The sequence below is a fragment of the Kogia breviceps genome, chromosome 18 (genome assembly GCF_026419965.1).
Source record: "Kogia breviceps isolate mKogBre1 chromosome 18, mKogBre1 haplotype 1, whole genome shotgun sequence".
NCBI lineage: Eukaryota > Metazoa > Chordata > Mammalia > Artiodactyla > Physeteridae > Kogia > Kogia breviceps.
This window is the reverse complement of record NC_081327.1, coordinates 26,287,319-26,304,860: the sequence shown is the minus strand read 5'-3', so window position 1 is coordinate 26,304,860 and position 17,542 is coordinate 26,287,319. Positions and strand designations below refer to the sequence as shown.

Below are 17,542 nucleotides of genomic sequence, written 5' to 3'. Positions count from 1 at the left end.
GAGTTTTCTCCAGTCTCAAATGAAGAGCGTCTGTTCTGTGTGGTTGCTGAACGCATGGAGTAAAGCACCACATGCAAAGCACTTAGCACAAGGCCTGGGACAGGTGACGAGCATTTTAAAAAGTTGGCGAATGTTGTTGTTATTCTTTTCACAGGCAAGTTAGAGAGGTCAGGCCCTATTCAAGTGCTGTGAAAGACAACAGAGGGGAGATAGGTGGAGAAAGTGATATTTGTCAAGGATAATATAATAGTAATCATAATCATAATAACAGCTGGGGGCTGCTTACTCTGTGCCAGGCTCAGTGCTGGGAGAGTTTTTAGAGAAACATTATTAACAGTTCCAAATAGCAAGGTCCTCTTTCCAATCTTCCATGGTGGTCCTTCCTTAGTTATTAGAACTGGGGTCCAAACCAAGCTCTACCCATGCTGAAGTCAAAGGTTAGAAGCCAAGGATGGACCTTGGCAAAATCATGACACAGGGTTGAGCTTATCCCTGCTTCCTTGTTTGGTCACCTTGGCCTGACCCCAGACACTTCTTAACAATCCTTGAGCCTGGCCCTTCCTCCCAGGAAGGGACTGATAAACTCAGTCCCAGGTGCTGTAAGTGATACATGGACTCTAGAAAGTTCACCCCTACCCACTGCCACCTGGAAACTTGCACATTTTCTGAGACCTAGAAGCCTTCAGCCAAGGAAGTTATCTCTGATTGAAGGACCAGAGATACCCATGGATCAGACAGTAAGATGCTCTTAGGGCGGCAGGAGCACCGCCCCTCATGTCAGACACTCGCCCACCCACAGGAAGTGAGCACCTGCCTGCCCCTGAGGGACAGCACTTCCTAGTTTAGGAAGTCCTCTCAACCCATTTTCTCATCAGTGTCTCTCAGCAGTTCTGTGATGTAGACAAGAAAGATGAACCAGTGGCTAGAGCCAGAAGAGCCCTTAAAGATGATGGAGTCCAGAGTTCCCAAAGCACAGGGTGCATTTAATACACGTGCTGACGGGAGCTGCTACAGGGCACAGCATGCCCTCACTTTCAGCTCTCATTCTATCCTTCTGATTAGCTGTAGAGGAAAAAATTCTCCATGGGTCCTAGTGTGTTTCTAACACTGCCCCAGCTTCCCTTTTAAGAACAACAAGTGGACCTAGAGCTCAGAATTCTTAGCAAGCAGTAGAATTTAGCTAGAATTTCTTTTTTCTGGCCATGCAGCATGTGGGCTCCCAGTTCCCCAACCAGGGATCAAACCCATGCCCCTGCAGTGGAAGCACAGAGCCCTAACCACCAGAGCGCCAGGGAAGTCCCCTAGCTAGAATTTAATAACAGTTCTTTGTTTTGTTTGCATTACACATTTTTCCTTTATGTCAGTTGGTTCTCCATTTATGAAAGTGAGTAAAGATTCCTTTTCAAAAATCTTTTATTGGGTAAATTTAGTGAGTCAATTAATAGGAAAATAGTAAGTAAATTAAGAGTACATATTCCCGGGTATGATTGAAAACTGGAAAAACGATATACATGTATGATTTGATTCTGGAAAACCCTCACCAATCCACCCCATCACCTGCCAATAGAGAGCCAAGGCTAACTCCGAAGTCACTTGCTTGCTGGTAGTAGAATTCATCCAGGGCTCTTTCTGTACATGCAGCCAACTCTAAGGCACGAGGAACTGAGAAAACATGGTGTCTGGTTCCAGGTGAGCAAAATGAAGCCTCAGTGATGGAGCAGGGAGTCTAAAGGAAAAGGCCTTGGAGATTCTGAAATCTGATCAACAGTGAACCTGTGGTAGGACTCTGTCTGCAGGATTAATTCTACTTCAGGAAGCAAAGTTCAGGGAAGGAGCACAGCTAAACCCTAGAGTTCACGGCCTTTTCCTCTGCAGAGGATCTAACTGTGGCTAAAATAGAAACATCTCAGGACCAGTCTCCCTGGCTCAGTTGTTGGACCTTAGGAAATAATATATGAACATGTGAACTAAAAGAGCCAGTATGGGGCATCACTGAGTTATCAGCAGAGATTCTTACCAGAATGAATAGTTACCAGACTGCACTGGACCAACCTTCAACGGTGACCCCATGCAGCAGGGGTAAGTAATAGCAGTAGTATACTAATTAACTCCTTAATTCTTTTTTTGCTTGGTGTTTGGACTAGAGTCAACCTCCTTGGGTTAAAGCATGGTTTCTCACCTTTGGCAATATGGACGTTTGTAGGAGGCTACCATGTGCATTGTAAAACGTGTAGAAGCGTCTCTAGCCTCTACTCATTAGATGCCAAGAGCAGTTTCTTCCCCGCCCCCTACCCAGGAATGACCAAAAAGGTTTGCAGACATTGCCAAATGTCCTCAGGAGGTGAGGGGGCAAAGTTGCCCCAGGTTGAGAACCACTGGTCTAAAGTAATCCCAAAAGGTTCTTGAACAATTTAAAGAGAGTATAGAATTCTCAAGAGGGAAATATTGTACATCTTGGTTCTAGGAGATGCAGGAGAAATGTATTAGGAAAAACGGAGTTTGTACAACAGAACTTTCTAGATATAAATATAAAGGGGCCTGGTGTATAGTCAGTGCTCAATTACATTTTAATTTCCTTGCCAGGCTCTGGCTCTTTTGCATGTCTAATCTTCCATGAGCTTTTAAAGATCCTTGTAAATGTGTATATGCTAATTGCAAAATTGGAAAGAAAAAGTAGAGGGAAGAAAAAGGGCATGTGTGTTCAATTAAAGACTTCTCATATAAAATGGTACAAAACCAAGAAAGCAGAAGACATGGCTTCTTTTGCTTTTGTCAGCTCAATAGTCCTTCCCTCCTCCTTCTAGGTATAGTGTCCGCCTTTTCTTTGGGGGAAGTGACAGCTTCCGACACCTTACCCAGTCTTGGTCACAGGGTGAGAACAGAAGCTAACCAAGGCCAATCAAAGTGTCTTTCCTAGGACTTTGGTTCTTGAGTAGAGGTGCACAGGGATGTATGTTTGGATTTCGGCCATAGTATTGTTGCCCTTGAGAAAGATAGGTCATGGCTGAGATCACCAGAGTTTGGGTCTAGGTAGAAGCCCTGCCCCGTTCCTTTTTTTTGCCTAAGTTAATGGAGCTCTGTCTCTATTACTTGAAATTAAAGAACCTCATAACAGTCTTTAAAACTCAGAGTGACACAGATTGGACCAGCTTCCTGTAATGGTAGCTTTTTGAAATTAAATTCTATTCAACCGATTAGAAATATGTTGAAATCAATGACAAATACGATGCAGGTAAACTGAGTCAATTGCAAGGGAACTGGGGGGTGGAGAGGGGGCAGGTAGTTTAAATGTAAAAGAGGACAAATTTTAAAAATACAGTCGGCACTGGACAATTGTAGTATGCATTCTACACAGAGAACCATTAGCATATTATTCTACTTGGGTTGGAGGGGAGGGGTTCTTGTATTAGAGAGTGGAGTACGTACATCGATACAGAATTGTTGCATCATAGAATTGACTTTGCTCAAAGCCAGCTAATCAAGCTTAGCAGAGATAGAGAAGGAGAGAGAAAACTGTCAGCCTCAGTTTCTTCGTGCCTCTCACAATATGAGCACCTTGCCCCAGTGAGTGTGACTTTATATTTTTCACACAGAGCCCCTAAATGACTTCATCCAATGATCAGAGAGAGCTGCCTTCTAGCGCAGGAGGGAATTCTAACAGGGTTGGACTTACTGAGAAGATGATAAGGAGTCATTGAAATGTTTTGGTTTGAAACCATTTGTAATTTTCGTTTTGTTTTTACATTTTGTCTTATGTACTTTCCAGGGCCTGCAAAATGTTTGAGACCCGAAAAAAAGGCATTGGTCCAAAACATCAAAAGAAATCTGCAAAACCAAATGTAATATACATTTGATTAAATGTCTACCGAATGTAGTATGCGGTCAACTAGTCAACCCCAGCTCAAAGAGATTCGTGTGCAGCTGAATGTGAATTAGAACTAACGCGGGGTGTGGGTATTTTTAAATGCTTTTAAGAGGTAGGGCAGAGTGTGCAAAGCATGCTAATGGACTATGAATGTTATAAAAACTGTCCTGGGGGTTGAGACTGGACTCCGTGTGTCCAAGACGACACTTGGACTCTTGAAAAAGAGGAAAAAATGTCTTTCCTGCTCACCCTGCCCCCCACCCCAGAGTCATAGATCACTATCTGCAGACAGAAACCTTTTCTGGGGAGAAGATGTCACCAGCGTTTAGAATCCAATATTTGCCCTGGCTTTGTTCTGCCTTCGCAGGAATCCATGGTCTGCAGCAGTTCTGAGGGAGTCACGGTCTTCCCAGCCAGATTCTGACACCTCTGGGCCCCTCCCCCATATTAGCTTTATATCCAAATGTGACTCAGAGGCTGGCAAGATTCAAGGTGATCAATGACAGCTCCAATCAAAGCCACCCAGATAGGCAGTGCACTCACAGCTCCTGATATAAAAGGTGTTTTATTTCTCATCCCTTTATTTTTGTCACTGAAAGAATGCTTCCCATGTGTGGATTAATTAAAGTGTAAACATTAAATATTGATTGATGCATTATCAGCATGGAGCAGTGGCCTCTCGTCTGATTGATTCCTGCGGTGATTTATTGTCATATTTGGGGAGTCATTTCGCTTGATAACCAAGAGGGATGGCCTGCCTCCCCCCTGCCACGTCGGCTCCACTCCCCTCTTTTTTTCCTGGTACCTCCTCTTATTCTTCTAGGTGACATCCGAGTTCCAATAACTAAAACATCTTCATCTTACTGTCGAGAGAAGAGTGTGTGGCCTGACATTTGTTTTGTGCATGTGTAGGTCTGTGTGTGTCTCCCAGGCAATTATCAAATCAATTAACAACTTCACACAGAAAATAACAAATCTACTTGCTTCTGTGGGATATTTCTGATTAAGAGAGCTTGCCCCTCCAGAGCTCTGTGAAATATGATTATGGGCAAGTTCTGAGGAGAGATGGGGAAGAGTATAAAATGAAACAAAGAGAGAAAAATAAAACCTATAGGTCTACTCCTGTCATTTTTCTGAGGCGTGTTTTCACAATGGAACTAGAAAGTGGGGAGGAACTAAAGCAACCATTCAGATTTATAATTGGTTATAAGGCTCTATAGATATGAATAGACATACCACATGTCATCAGATTGACCCACACAAAATTGTGGTTTATAGAGGTCAAAAATGATCAAATATTGACAATTTCATATGGCTCCACCTTACATATTTTTAAAATTGATGATGATATGATGACGATGATGATGATGATGGCCGCGTCACACAGCTTGTGGGATCTTAGTTCCCCAACCAGCGATCGAACCCGGGCTCACAGCAGTGAAAGCACAAAGTCCTAACCACTGGACCACCAGGGAATTCCCAAACTTACATATTTAAACTCCATTCTGAAGTAGGGTATGAGGGTTATTGTTGATCCCGTTTTCAAATGAGAAAATTTGCCCCAAAGCGGCAAGTCACAGACAGCCACAATTTAGTTTGAGTTTTGGCAAAAACGAGGCATTCATCAAAATGCTTTATATAATTTCCTCATGGAAAACCTATCACAGTCTTTGAGGTAGCGCGATCGTCTGAATGTTTGTGCCTCCCCAAAGTTCATATTGGAAATCTTAACCCCCAAGGTGATGGTATCAGGAAGTGAGGCTTTGGGGAGGCGATTAGGTCATTAGGGTGTAGCCCTCATGAATGGGATTAGTGCCTTATAGAAGGAACCTCCACAGAAATCCCTTCCTGCTGGCCCCCTTCCACCATGTAAGGATAGAATGAGACATCTGCAACCCAGAAGAGGGCTCTCATCCAACCAGGCTGGCACCCCAATCTGGGACTTCCAGCCTCCAGAGCTATGAGAAAGTAAATGTCTATTGTTTATAAGCCACCTCATTATTTGTGATATTTTGTTATAGCAGCCTGAAGGGACTAAGACAGGTAGGCACTATCGTTTTACCCATTTTATGGATGAAGAACACAAACAAACAGCAAAACAAGGCTTCAAGAGGTTAAATGTCAGTGGAGACCTTGCTGGACACATAAGTTTTAAAATGTCAACATCCCTGCAGTATGTTTAGTTCAAGGCATTTGTGGATCAAGGGAGACTCCAGGGGTCCTGACTCCAGTTAGCAGCATGCATGGTCCAGTGGCCGCACGGATGCATTGGAGACTTTCTCTTGGAAAGCTTCCTGTTTCCTGACTCCTTCCTCTTGGCAGGAGAGAAGGTGCAGGCACTGTCCAGAGTGCAGAGGAAATATCAATGGAGGGTGTTGGACTCCATTCTTTAAGTTGCTTTAAGAACAGGAGCCCAGAGTCAGGTCCTGCTTTAAAGAAGTGAGCATTTGACGCCTTCTTTGCTCCGGAAGAAAAATCCAAAGAGAATTTCCCAGTGGCCTCCAGCCACTGACATTCTGTCTAGATGATGTCCTCAGGGAGGTGAGAGTCTGGTCCCCTGTGAGTTATCAGACTAATTATCAAAAGGAACTAGAAAAGGAAGCCAACACACTGTTTCCCCCTCTACCTCCCTGGAAATTCCAGCCGGTGGCTCAGGGTCCTCCCTCCCCACAGGACCCTGCATTTTATACTTATGTCTCCAGGGCCTCCCTGATGCTGCTACCATATTGTACAAATTGCATCACCCAGTAACATGCTTTCCACATGGTCAAGAGTCTCAGTGAGCCCTCTGCTCTCTCCAGGACCTGTCAGATCTCCCACAACTCCTTCCATCTTCTTTGATTGGCACTTTGCAAGGATGATCTAGATAAAATAAAGCATGATTGGCCATTATAGAATGGCTATCTTCTTTAGAAAGCTTCATACTCTGCATAAGGGCAATATATAACTATGAATTATTGATTAGTGGAAAAGGTATCCATTGGTGACCACTTTCAGAAATTCTCCTGGTACAAACACATCCCAGTATCATAAGACTTTTTTTTATGAAAACATTCAACTGAAAATGTTTTTCTTCCTTTGCATGTATGTGCATGTCTACTGTGTCTTTGTTGTTATTGGTGATGTTGTTTCTTCTCCAGCTTCTTGAGTTGAATGTTCAGTTCATATATTTTTACATCTTATGCTTTGATAAATCCATTTAAGGCTATAAATTGTTCTCTGAGTACTATTTTAGCTATATCCCAAGGCCACATCTGGTACATGGTACCATTAATTTCTGAATAGTTTATTATTTCAGTTTTGACTTTGTAATCCAAGAGTTTATTTGGAAAGGTGTTTTTAAATTTCTAAGAGAAAAAAATTTGCAGGATATTTTCTAGAAATATTATCTCAGTAAATTCTAGGACTAACTACATTTCCTTAATTGTCCTTTTCAGAAAGTCAATTTCATAGCTCTTAAAATTCGGAGATCCAGTAAGATTCCATTGGCATTATTCCAATCCTGTCAGGTAGAGCTGGTGTCATTGACATAGAAGATGAATGAAAACCACAGGGGTGAGGTGGCTCTTCCAAAGCCACAAAGCTGAGAAAGGACACACTTTAAGGCCTCTTGACTCCTAGTGGACTGCTTGTTCCTGCCACATTCAGTCCTTGTTCTTGAAAAAGTTTATTTTCTCAACAATATTTATTGAATGTTGAGCATATGTTAGGTAATATCCTAGGCACTGGGAGTGCAGCAATGAATAATACAGGCTGAAATCTCTGCCCTCCTGGGCCTTTGTATGGGTTTCTTACTTTCAGGATGGGGCCAAATGTGTGAAAACAGGACCTGGAAATAGCAGAGGACCATGAAGTGCAGAGAAACAGCCACTCTGAAGTCAAGGAAATCAGCAAGTCCTTGTCATAAGAGTCAACAAAGCCCTGTCCACTGGAATCTCAGTAATTCTTTAGAGTTACCTTGACCTACTCCCTGGAGTAGGTCAGTGATAGAGTTCCTTGCACAACTTCTCTCCAGAGTCACCCTTAAATACCCTCCCAAGACATGGTCTTCTTCCAGCCACCAGACATCTGCTGGACCCCTACCACACTAAGCACTTGTACCCAGGATCTCTTCTCATTTAAACCTGACATTTCTGCCCATTTTATAAAATTCACCCAAAGTCAGCAACCAATCCGAAGTCTGTATCTGACTCCAAGACCAGTGCTCATTCCAGGACCCCAAGGGTTTGGTTTCTTTGTTTTCTCCTCAGGAGGAGCCAGGGAAGAATTTATGGGTTGTTGGTTGGTCTATTGTCTTCTGTTATCTAGATGTACAAATCTTGTTCTCTCAACCTCGTTGCCATCATCATCTTCATCATCTCCTCCTCAACGGGATAACCATCTTCATTGCTGTCATCTCATGAGCAGCCAGGGACTGTGCTAAGCACTTTAGATCCATTGCACCCTTTAATCAGAATAGTTGCTAAAAGCAGGGACTGTGGAATGGAGCTCCTGGGTCCCATGCTGGCGCTGTCTTTTGCCAGCTGGGTAAAAAGGTGGCACTGGGCTTAGTCTCTTGCCTGGTATTGCACAGGAAGTAAATGGCAGTCTGGTCTGTTAGGCCACAAAACTCATGTTATCTTGCCTCCCAGAGGCTGGTTATAGCCTTCAAGCAGAGCCCTTGAGAAAAGAATTCTAACATCCTCAAGGGAGCACAGAATTCTGTTACTCTGCAGACCCATGGATGACACTGAAGGCACTTGAAAAGTGCACAGTTGTATTGGGAGCATATATAGCATCTACAGGTGAAGAGGAAGAAATTAGACATATGGACCCTTTGGGATTGCAGGTGGACCTTGTGGGTGTGGGCAGAGGCCAAGTTTTCTGGCCATGCAGAGCATTCCTGACTGAAAGTCAGATGACTTAGGGAGGGTTCCCTCAAAATCAGCCTGAGACAGGGATCTGATTGCATGGGCTCTGTTGAGGGAGTGCTTGGAGGAGGGGAAAGAAGTAGGAGGGAGAAAGGAAAGGGGCTGAGCAAGGTTGTGGTCTGGAGCTGGGTCTAAGCATGGCCTGTGGAGGTGAGGACTCTGAACGGTGAACTCTCTCTTAGGGCTATCTGCCCCTGACAGGGCCTGCTGTCCACTGGCCATGAGCTGCTCAGGGAAGGTTGGGTGTAACTCTCCAGGGAAGGTGGCAGCTCTGAGCCATTGGCAGCCAAAACTCTCAGTAGCTGGGGAGGGGCTGCCCTGACGCAGAAATGGGGATCTGGACCAGAACCCAACATCAACCCCCATGCACAGCTGAGGTGTGCATTACTGAAGTACTCTCTGTGGCAGTACTTTATCACTAATGTTAGAATTGCTGGCTTACAGAGATAATAAAAGGAGACCACTTTTAGTTGGTGTTCGTTTTTAAATTCTCTGTAGTCAATGCACCCCCTGGTTGCACCCACCCCACCCTTGGTATACCCCCACCTTGGTATGCCCCTTCCTGAGCAGAGAGGAAGCCAGGGGGTCCTTTGCAGAAATGGCCGGGAGGTGTCCCATGGTGCTTCATGATGTTCAGGACTCTGTTTTTTCCACCACCCGCAAATCTGCTCCCCTGGATACCCACAAGGGTGGTTTGAGGTCTTGTCCTCAAAGAAGGTGTCCACCATCCTCACCTCCAACCTCTCCTTCAATAAGAGAACAGAATTTCTATCCACGGGAAGAATAATTCAAATCACACCCAATCTGACCATGCCTCACTCTTACTTATGGAAGTCATGAAATCCAAAACTCTAATTCGAAAACATACAGGTATCCCTATGTTCATAGCAGCACAATTCACAATAGCCAAGACATGAAAACAACCTAAATGCCCATTGGCAGATGAATGGATAAAAAAGATATGGTATATATATAGAATGGAATATTATAGCTGTTAAAAAGAATGAAATAGGGCTTCCCTGGTGGCGCAGTGGTTGAGAGTCCGCCTGCCGATGTAGGGGACACGGGTTCGTGCCCCAGTCTGGGAAGATCCCACATGCCGCAGAGCGCCTGGACCCGTGAGCCATGGCCGCTGAGCCTGCGCATCCGGAGCCTGTGCTCCGCAACGGGACAGGCCACAACAGTGAGAGGCCTGCGTACCGCAAAAAAAAAAAAAAAAAAAAAAAAAAGAATGAAATAATGCCACTTGCAGCATCATGGATGGACCTAGAGATGATCATACTAAGCAAAGTAAGCCAGAAAGAGAAAGACAAATACTGTATGATATCACTTATATGTGGAATCTAAAATACGACACAAATGAACTTAACTACCAAGGAGAAACAGACTCACAGACATAGAGAACAGACTTGTGGTTGCCAAGGGCTGGGAGGAGGGAAGGACTGAGAGTTTGGGCTTAGTAGATGGAAACTATTATATACAGAATGGATAAACAACAAGGTCCTACTGGATAGAGCAGGGAAGTAGATTCAATATCCTGTGATAAACCATAATGGAAAAGAACATATATATACATATATATGTTTAACTGAGTCACTTTGCTGTACAGCAGAAATTAATACAACATTGTAAATCAACTGTACTTCAATTTTTTAAAAAAGTCATGAAATCAAATAGCCCCTTTGCTGACCTCTAAGAAATGGTGCTTGAGAGGGCAACATTCTGATGTCAGCATTCAGTGAGTTCAAAAACAGTGTCCACATGGCTCAAGGACCATCTGGATCAGAAGACACACAAACTTGAAAGGTATATTCTTACAAACATCAACCTCGGACAGACGATCCCTTCCTCTCGGGACGGAAAATTCTGACATCCCGGTGGTGGTGTCATTTCCTCTGTGGACACATCTCAGTCTAACTCAGTGCCAGGTCAAACTGCGGGTGCCTTGATTAAAAAAAGAGGGTTCCTAGGAAGGGAGAGGGATGAGGGCTGCCTTCCACACTGTGCCAAGGAGCCCCGCTTCAACACGGACATTAATTCAGAGACAGTGGGATACTGGAAAGTTGTTCCTGTGTGGTATAGAGGGAGCTCACAGTCTTGACAGAGCAGGAATCAGATAAAGGAACGCAGAAACAATATGTTTGAAAGGCCAGTGGAGCTTTATGGAAACATACTTTATGAAATGGCACGAGACTCCTCTTTTATACAAAAGCTGTATCTGTAGCAAACTACTGGTCTCTTATACACTGTCCAGAAGAAATTATGATCTGAAAGGAAAAGCATCTAATATTTTACTTTTCCCGCGCCACCCAACATTGACACAAAAGACATGCTCATCACACAAGCTCCATAATTCTACTTGAACTTGGACCCTCTTATCATGCAAGCTTACCTAGTGTTCGAAAAATGAGGGTCTGGAAGAGAAAACTGCATCATTTCTTACAAAAATGGCTTTCTGATTTTTTTTTTTAATCAACCAGTACAAGTCATCTCCTAATGTTGGTGTGTTATTTCCTGAAATTGTATATAATGGGTTTAGAAAAGTTTGGGGGGACAAAAAGAGTTTTGAAGTTTACTAAATGCCCACCATCTCCATAACCACTCAAATCATGCTATTTTTTGTAATTCCTTTAAATTAAATATCTTTGATAATAAATCCAAATTAGGGGACAATAAATTATAACTTCTCATCTGACCAGTGACTAATTATATACATTATAATTAACTTCAGTTTCCAACAGAAGGTATTTATCTTAATAATCAGCCCATATACATTAGCATATCTTAAAGGGATTTGTAAAACAGTCTTTACCATTTGAAGAGCCAGCTAAGCTTCTTCCCCTTGTGTATGAAAGGGTGCAGAATCAGAAGAGATAGAATTACTTTAAAAAGAAGTTTGGACTAAATATAAGTTGAGAAACTCAGATTATAGGCATAAAACCCTGACTTTAAACTATTTATCCTAAATACACCCTCTGACCATCACTAAAGAGCCTTCAGGTTCTAAAAATCTACAATTTCCACAAATCAGTTCCAAAAATCTTTAACTCTGCTAGGCTCTTGTGAGTGCAGCCTTCAGCATTTTGGGTTAAGGTTTGAACTTTACTGAAAAAAGACTGTCAGATTTTTCAGGACGCCTCTGATCATTCTCTATAAAAATCAACAAGAAGAACCCACTTTGGTAGTGGTAGGATGGATACCACTGATTTCAAGCTCATTTTAGAAACTTAATTACTTCTCTGGCCTAGAGTCGACTGAGATCTTGGGATTATAAATAAGGCCAGGAGGGCCTGCACTGGTTTTCTGAAGCCCAGTTGTCTGATGGCTTTTTTGTAAGTTTCAAAGTTTTGCATTCTCGAGTTGCTATGGAGTTGAGGGGTGCAGTCTAAATGCTCAGGAAAAGGGCCCCATGGCGCTCGCCCTCCCTGCCTGCAGCTTGTAGAGACGACGCTAACCTCCTCTCAGGGCTTTTTCTCTGGTGCTCAGGAGTCTCTGGGGTGAGCCGTTAAGCCTTTTGATACAGCTGGTAATCCCAGTGCTGGCCATTATCGCTGCATTTTCCAACTATCCCTGGGTAATTGTCCAAGGGACTTAGACAAGTCGGACCAGCCAAAGGTACCATGAAGGTCAAACCACAATAGAGCATGCCCTGATTTTATCCAGGAGATTGATGCTCAAATCACCTTGATTTCGATTTGGCACGGGGGTTATAAAACGCACTTGCAATCACCGATAACACCTAAGCTCAGGCCCAAGAGTGGAACACTGTATTTTATACCCTCTGTGGAGTTTTCCCTAATGCAACCATAAATCAGCCCACAAAGCAGGGCGTTTGGTCCATGCTTATAGACACAACAGCCAGAAACCCTGTGTGCATGGGGAGGGAGACATCTTGGGAACTTGGGAAGGGCTTGGACTCTTTAGCTTATGTCAGGGCCACCCAGGTGTGAACTTCAAGGGCGGACAGAGCACAGTGGGGGCTTTAGGGGAAGCCACACAGGATCACCCAGTGAGAAGTATATGCACGTGTTCCCATGTGCACAAACAGATTTCTGAGCGCTTGAGCAGAGATTCAAAATCTTGACGTGGGAGAAAGAAGTACAAAATAGAAAGCAAAGTCTTGCTAACATACACGTGTGTAACAAAGAGGGAGAGAAAATAAGCAATCCAATCAGAAAATCACACAGTTTGCAACACTTTTGGCAGTAGCTACAATATCCTTCCTACAGTGTCTTTCCCGCATGCCTCTATGAAAGGCTGACATCAAATTCATACTTTTTTTAAAAGAAAGCAAGGCCTTTAAATACTTAAAAACTCACAGCAGCCGTCAGCATAGTTTATATAACTGTTTCATGAAGTGCCCCGAGTGGGAGGTTTTACTAGTCTTGGGATGTTGAATTCAGCATCAGAAAAAGAAAGAAGCAGCTGGTACCTCCAGGCCCATCATCCCCTTGGCATGGTGGCCTCTGGCTGAAGTTCAGCCCCCATTTCTGCTTATGGAAACTGCTCTGCTCCCCCAACCTTCCATCCCTCCCTGATCTGCCCCCACCATCAAACCACTTGTGGGAGTCCAAGCCAGCAGGCATCTGGCCTTGCTCCGTAGGGGCAGCAGGAATGGGGTGGGAAGCAGGAGGGAGGGAGGGCATATGGTGGGGCAGAGTCCAACATGCTTGGTTGGGAGCTACAGAGGAAGAAAAGACAAAATCTAGGTCAGAAAAAAGAGAGAGAGAGAGTAATTACTTACATTATTTTTTCCCAACGTTTTTATTCTTCCAGAGCTTCCAAACTTCTCCACACATCTAAAGCAAGGAAGAAAACAACTAATGAAAATGATTCCTCTGCTTGGGGTGACACAGATCACCCGTTCTCCCCCAAATAAAACAGAAATCAACAGGCTGAATTTGCAGAAAATTTTACTCTACCTCATGCAACTGGAGTTTTCTTCTGCTTAAAGAAAAGCTGCTTCAAATCCTTCACATGTCTTAAGCCTTTTGTAAAGTCTCACATTCGTAGTTCTGAATGTCTTTTAAGAGTGAGCATGATTTAAGCTTGAAGTTGAAGAAACTGGAGAAACCCATCCCTGGTTGTAAGTAAACTTACTTGTAAGCAACCCCATAGGGTAGTGTTTGCCCAGCAAAAAGCCTGTTTCTTTCACTTTTTTTTCTTCTGGCGAATTTAGTATTTTTTTTTTAATTGAAGTATAGTTGATTTACAATATCATGTTAGTTTCAGGTGTACAGTGCAGTGATTCAGTTATAAATATATATCCCTTTCCAGATCCTTTTCCCTTGTAAGTTATTGCAAAATATTGAGTATAGTTCTCTGTGCTATGCAGTAGGTCCTTGTTGGTTATCTATTTTATATGTAGTAGTGTGTATATGTTAATCCAACCTCCTAATTATACTAAGATAATCATACTAAGTGAAGTAAGCCAGACAGAGAAAGACAAATATCATTGATATCACTTATATGTGGAATCATAGTATTTCCAAAACAGAAAGAGAGGCACAGACATAGAAAACAAAGGGGAAAGGGGTTTGGGGGGAGGGATAAATCAGGAAGTGTGTTTCCTAACAGACTATCGTTCTATATTTTCCTTTTTCTTTTCATTAAAGTAGAAAACACACACACACACACACACACACCACTTTTTTAAAAAAGAATTTTTAAACCATGCTTTCTCTGTGATATCTTATCAAGTAAGAGAGTGAGTTCCCAAATGAAAAATTGCATGGAGTTTTAAAAGGGAAAAATCCTACCAATTCTCAAAGCTGAGTCTTGAAGGTAATTTATGTTTCTGGTATCTGGCTTCATTGTATACATATTAAACTCTCCAACAGTTGTATACAGTTTAAACCGACACAAAACAAAATGAAAAGATAAGAATAAAAGGAAACTCCCTGCTGCACTTTGCCCCAGGTCAGGGTGTCAATTTGAAATAACAAAATGGAAAGAGACAAAGTAGAAATCACATTCTCCTTCCCAAAAGGCGGAGGCTGTGCTCGGTGATTAGAGAGAGAAACCCAAACCCCTGGCTGTGCAGGTGCCCATAAGCCTCCTGCACAAGGTGAAAGGTTTGCGCGCATGTGCAGAACGGGCCACCCCAAACCCAGGAACAATCTTCTCACCGAGGGTCCCATGGCCAAGTAGACACACATGGGGTTCTTCCTTCTGCTTCCAGGCCAGAGAGACCTTTCTGGATGGTGCCCCCCAGATTGAAAAGAGAATTTAGAGAAGCCCTATGCTGCTTCCTCCTGGGAGTCTGGACAGCTACACAATTCCCCAGCCGAGGGCCAGGAAGCTGACCTGCTTATAAAAACTGTCACCTAGAGGGCTTCCCTGGTGGCGCAGTGGTTGAGAGTCCGCCTGCCGATGCAGGGGACACGGCTTCGTGCCCCCGGTCCGGGAAGATCCCACATGCCGCGGAGCGGCTGGGCCTGTGAGCCATGGCCACTGCGCCTGCGCGTCCGGAGCCTGCGCAGTGATAGGCCCGCGTAACGCAAAAAAAAAAAAAAAAAAAAAAAAGTGTCACCTAGGGCTGGAGGGGCTGCGTGCATCCTTCGAGGTGGTGGGAGGGTAGGGAAGTGGGGGGTGGGAAGGAGGCAGGGGCTTGTGTGGGACCATCCTGGAGACCCCCTGTGCAGGCTGGGTTTTACTGTGTGTCCTTCGTTTTCTCATTAACTTCTCTGGCTGGTTGGGGGGCCTGATCTAACCTCATCTGTCACTGCTATGGTGAGCTGTGAGGCCTTGTGTGTTAACCTCTCCGGGCCTCAGTTTCCTCTCCGGGAAAGGCGGTGATGTCCCTGGGCTTCAGGGCCGGCCTGGGCATCCACTAAGCTCGGCCACCTGCAAGTTCTGTGACAGGGAGGCGAGACCTCTGGCCAGCATCTCTACACACAAATGAAGGAAGAAATAGTTCCTATTGGTGCCATTGAGACTAGGCGGCTGACTGAGATAATGCTTGTAAAATACTTAGGCTGGTGCCAGGCACACAATAAAGGCCAAAGTTAAAACAAGTTTGTTTGCACGTGTGTTTGTTTAAAAAAAAAAAAATTATCCTTAAAAAAGGAGGTGGGGAGGAACTCAGCCAATCTGAGTGTCACAAAAGCATGCCTCCCATGAGACACTGTCTAATACATTCAGAAAGCACACCAAGCCCGAGTGAGCTCGATCCATGCCAGTTGTGTGTTCGTAAAGGTTACCAGGTTACCAGATCAAAAGGGGCCAGGAAAATGCACACAGATTTAGTCATCCTTTCTGGGGGTTGAGACCTCAAAGTGTTGGGGATCAGAAAAGGCAACTTTGCAAGAGGGCTTTACAAGATATCAGGTAAGTGGCAACATGGCAGAGCTCACCAACAGCCAGGGGGTACGTGAGGCTTGCCATGAACGCCTGGTGACAGACAACATCACACATCGGTTCCAAAAGTGCTGGATCCAAAAGCGTGTTGAGTGGTGAGCCAGGGAGGCTGCGGTGGATTCGGGCATGATGAAGACCCTGGTGATGTTGAACTAGTGTTTCTAGCACAATATATTGCTGTCCCTGTTGGCTTCATATCCCAGCCTAGCCAAATGAATGGCTTTGATCTTGTAAGTGGACATTGGGACGCCGGAAAATTTCACCTTTGCATCAAAGAGTTAAACCAGTATTCTTTACAGATATTATATGTAGGCTCTTATACTCTTAGTAGTGATGCAAAGGTGTAATTGGGATTTAAAGACCCGAGGGCTGCATAGGATGGGTGGGGGCTCCTGTTTTTGCTCCTCTGCCAGGCCCATCGGCAAGGACAGGGGGCCCCCGTGCATGTCACATACCTCTGGTTCTCCCTGCTAGCGTTTGCTTCCTCGGGCGCATGCTTTTTCTGCATCTCTCAGGATGTGTGTGTGTGTGTGTGTGTGTGTGTGTGTGTGTGTGTCTTGCTCTCGCCCCCTCCCCTGTCTCTCTCTGTCCGAGGGACTCCCCACTCCCACAGACAACGTTCCTGATAATTATAGTTTATTGATTCGCCTGGTGTCTGCTGCCCCCGGCACTGTGTTCTTCATCTTAGTTGGGGCACCATCTCATCGTCCATCACAGCCTGCATTTCTCAGGAGGCAAAGTGCTGCGGGTTCCAATCCAGAGAGAGAGCTGCTGCCTAGACCAAGTCCAGGGAGCCTCTCAGAGCTGGGCTTCGCCCCTCCCCCAGCTCCCTACCCCTACCCTCAGCTAAGGCCCTGGGGGCTTAGTCAGGAGGGCAGCCGAAATCATCAGGAGAGCAGTAAACGTGTATCGACACTTACCACATGCCAGGCAAGCTGTAAGTGCTGTTTCACAGGCTGTTTCCACATCCTCCTCCTCATCACTACAAAGGAGGCTCAGAGAGGTGCAGGGCTCACCTGAAGTCACACAGCTGCTAAGTGTCGCAGCTGGGATCTGCACCCTGAGCCTGCGCACACAGATTCCCAGCTATCCCCTAAAAGGCGTAGGACCAATGAGGGGGGTGAAGCAGATGGCGTGAGCTGAAGGGAAAATGCCGCAAGATGCTGGTTAAAAAAAATGTCCCCTGAGACTCGCATAACTGGCAGATTCCCCACCCATTGCCACCCAGAAGGAGAGGGTCCCCAGCCAGCAAGAGCTGGTGCCCCAGCTGCTGTCGGAGACGACCTGGCTCCCAGGCTGTTTACTTCTCAGCCATAAACAGGAAGGCCATAAAAGGGGCCCCTTTGGGTCAAACACTCAGGGGTTTCTCTCTCCTCCTCCTCTTCCTTTTCCTCCTCCCCCAGTACGT

The 17,542-nt window shown here is 44.7% G+C and overlaps 1 long non-coding RNA gene across 1 annotated transcript in view; it reads right to left on the bottom strand.

Moving 5' to 3' along the window:
- The window catches only part of LOC136793043 (uncharacterized), a 76,277-nt gene extending 59,164 nt beyond the window's left edge, over positions 1-17,113 (bottom strand). The window contains exons 1-2 of the long non-coding RNA XR_010837778.1: positions 17,055-17,113; positions 13,520-13,574 (exon numbers count right to left, since the gene is read on the bottom strand). This is a non-coding gene — a long non-coding RNA (uncharacterized lncRNA). The remainder of the gene's footprint in view (positions 1-13,519; positions 13,575-17,054) is intronic.
- Positions 17,114-17,542: the final 429 nt, after the last annotated feature.